Here is a 3,902-nt window from a genome sequence, read left to right as displayed (position 1 = left end):
TTTTTTTTTTTTTTTTTTTTTTTTTTTTTTTTTATGTGAGGACGGCTTTGTGCCGCCCTCGCATTCACCCCTGACATATATGGGTCAGAGCCTTTATTCATCTTTATTAAATAATTTTCTACTACATTTTAAATTTTGGTTTTTTAAATTTACAATTTTCAATTTGCCTTTACTTTTTACATTAAAACTTACTCTACTATATAATTTTGCTCTTACTTTTTTACATTCCTTACTTATACATAATATATATTTTACAATTATAATTTTGACGATTTCTTAGTATCCTCAATATGGCTACGTGATGGTGCTTCTCTCTATGTATTTAAGAATACATACAAGGAAGCACCATTAATACAATTTTGACTTGTTTTCCAAATTTGTCCCTATATTGATTCTACTTCAAAAGTTCTTTAACTGAATTTAATTGATCTAAAAATTTTCACCCAGGATGTTCTATTTTGTCCCCACTCTTTGTCCTTCAATAATTTTATCTTTGTCTTTTCCAGGTATCACCACTTCTCCCTTCACCAAGCGGGGAGGCAAGCCGGTCTTTGGGGTCTCTTGTTTGAGCCAGGTGGAGATCCGAGTCGGCCATGGTGGTATGGCCGTCGGCGCCGGGAGCTTTCTTGCGACTTGGGGGTGCTGCGGACTACGTAAGTTCCTTCTGAAGAACCGTTGAGTACATGGTTCATCATGTCTTCCACTGTTTGTTTTCGAAGTCTTATTTGCAGCTTTACGTGTTCCGCAGCATCCTCCGACGGTGTTGGATCTTCGGTATATTTGTTTTCTTGGTTTGAGGCCTTCCCATCTTTCATGATGGGAAGGTCCTCATGTCCGTTCGTCATGCAACTTGTCGTTCGATTCAACCCGTCCCACATCAACCCTCTGTTCTTTCGTCCACAAAAGCCGGTTTTCTGACTCTTGCTCTTTTTTATTTTCAGGTGCTGATCTGCGGCCCATCTCCTCCCGGCCGGAGCAACACTAGGGACCTTCCTTCGTCCGGCGATGGGGTCTTCGGTCGGCCAACAAGGTAAGTTTATTATTATGTTCTTATTTTTAAGATCCTTTTGTAGTAAAGTATAATTTTGACTAATTCTTTCCAAATTTTTCGTGTTTCCAATTTTATTTACGTTATTTGTATTATTTTTATTTTCAATCCAAACATTTATTAAATTTTTCCGAAATACTTTCCAGTTAACCTTTTCTGTATTTAATATTATAATGGTGCGTTTACTGTCTTTTCTTTGGTAGTTTTTGAATTTAATGTTAACTGGGATCTCCTTGTGGTCCGAGTTGATGTTTTCCCCTTTTCTTTGACCCCCCCACCGGCCATTCCAGATGTTGGCATTTCCCTCCAACACCACACTCTCTGTCCCCAGTTCGGTTTGAAGAGAGCAATGTCGTTGAGCTCTGCCAACCGTCCAGCCCTGAGTGCCCGGTGCGACCTCAGCAGTACGAGATTGAGGATCTCGCTATCGAGTCCCATCGCTCCCGCACCGGACACTCCTGGCTGAACGCGTTGTGGTCTGCCTTGTCCATTTTTGCTAGTTTACAGTTGCAGCATGATGGTTCTGAGCCTGCTTGCCAGTCCGCGCATTCGCTCTTCCTATGTGGCCCCCCACAATGGCTACATTTCTCGATTTTCTCATTACATAGGCGTTTGGGATGACCGTATCCCAAACAGAGCGAGCACTGTACGAGAGGCGACTGGTCCTCGACTCTGATCCTTTGCAGGTCGATTTGTACTTTGCCTGCATCGGTTAGTTTCCTCCAGGTCTGCGGGTCAACTCTCATCACTATGTGCTGCGTTAGTGGGTTTCTCGCCTTCTTTTTATATGCAATCTCTAGCTTTTCCTCCTTGTCATTTCCGTCGCTCAACACTCCCTTGTTTTGGTTCCTTAACGCAGCAATAATATCTTCATCGGAGTTATATTTGAATACATTTAACAGTATGATCAGAGGATCCTTATTTTTTATTTCTTGCACATTCAGGTGTTCTTCCGCGCTCTTTAATCTTTCCTTTAGTTGCCTTCTTTCCTCCTCCGTCTTACATCCTACAATGATCTTTCTGTCTTTTGCCTTCCTTATATTTTCTACTGCTATGCCACCTTCCTTTGCTCTCACTGCTTTCCTTATTTTCTCCAACACTTCCTCTCCTGTATCCATTTCGTCCTTCGACGTTATTACCACTGAGAGTAAGGACTTTTGTTGCGAAGGGCTTTTCCTCTCCTGCGTTACTGCCCTGGCATAGGTATATTGCTGCTGCTGTGTTTTTTCTTGTCGGCCATGATATTTCTCCAGTGTGTTCTGTAACTCCTGCATTTTTACATTGTTTTCCCTAATTAACTTTGCATGATTTTCGATCTTATCCACTAATTCAGCACATTCCTTAGTCCGTTCTTTGCCCTTTTCCGTGCCATCATCTATCGTTTTATCTTCTGCTGCCTTCTTCTCTTTACTTTCCAACTCCTTGATTATTTGGTACAGCCTGTCGACCGCTTGCGTCACTGCCTCTTTTATCTCTGTCTTTGTGTTTCTAGAAAGGCCAAGATTTACTTTGGCCTTAGTCACACAAGCCCTTGCCTCAGCCAGTTTTGTGCTATACTTTGGGGGACTTGTCGAGTCTGTGAGGTCTGTAGGGTCTTTTCGGGTCACCACTTTGTTAGTTTCTTTAGTAAAGACGATTCTTTTTACTGGCCCTTTTGTCTTTTCTGGGGTGCGGATGCGAGCGGGTTTTGCTTCCACTCTTCCTTGTTCCCAGTCGCCGATACTCCTTCTTACGTTAGATGTGTTTTCAGGTGAGGAGTCACTCCGTGGCGAGGGTGCCCGGTCACGGTGTGAGGCTGCGGCGCGGTCGACCTTCCTGTCCGGTGTTCTAATGCCGAACATCCTTCGGTGTGTCAGGGGTGAGTATTACTGTTTAGTTTAATTTAATTCTAGATTTTCTGGGTCAAGAGACCCAGCGTGTCCTGATTTGGGTCAATAAACCCCGTCACACCTAACTTAACCTAACACTGGGGGCAATAACCCGCTCAGTGTGTGTATAACTAAAACTAATTATTGAGGGTAATAACCCCGTCAATAATACTAATACTACTTAAAACTAATATTGCCGGCAATAAGCCCAGTCAATATGTCCGTCGGCTAAATTCGACTTGACTAGTTTTCTTATCTATTTACAGCTCTAAGTGTTAGCCTAGTTAAAATAAAATGAAAATAAAAATAAAATAAATAATAATTTAAAATTAATAAATCCAAAAATAATACAATAATTAAAATCTCAAAATTTTCAAATCCTCCAACTCTCAAAATGTTAAAATGTAAAATATAAAATAGTTAAAAGACTAAAAATAAAATTTAAAAATTTAAAAATTTTTCAAAGTTAAGTTTGAAAATCCAAAAAATCCAAAATTCCCTGGAATTCCGGAAACCCAAAATCCCAAGCAATTGAGGATCAAGAATTTAAAAACCCAAATTCTCAAAATTTCAAATTTCCAAAAGTCAAAAATAAAATTTAATTACAATTGGAGTTTGGAAAATTTCAAATTAAAATTTAAAATCTGAAATTAAAAATTTAAAAAATGTAAAAAATTTAAAAGTTTAAAAAGTTAAAAATAATTAAAATTATAAAAATTTTTAAAAATTTAAAACTTCAAAAATAATAATAATAATAAAAATAGAATTTACAATTAACTTATTAACTAGGCTTAAAAACTCTTAGAACTATATCACAGATTGTCTATTTTAAATAATATTAATAATAGTAAAAGTTAAAAAAAAACAAATTTAAAAATTTAAAATAAAAACAAATAAAATTACTAAGTTGAAAACAATAACAAAGTCGTCAAGTCGTTAACCTATAAACCTATAAACTACTGACCTACTTCCGAGCGGTGCAGCTG

The sequence above is a fragment of the Papilio xuthus genome, unplaced genomic scaffold, assembly GCF_000836235.2.
Source record: "Papilio xuthus unplaced genomic scaffold, Pxut_1.1 DF826938.1, whole genome shotgun sequence".
Classification (NCBI taxonomy): Eukaryota; Metazoa; Arthropoda; class Insecta; order Lepidoptera; family Papilionidae; genus Papilio; species Papilio xuthus.
Note: the sequence above shows the minus strand (reverse complement) of the source record.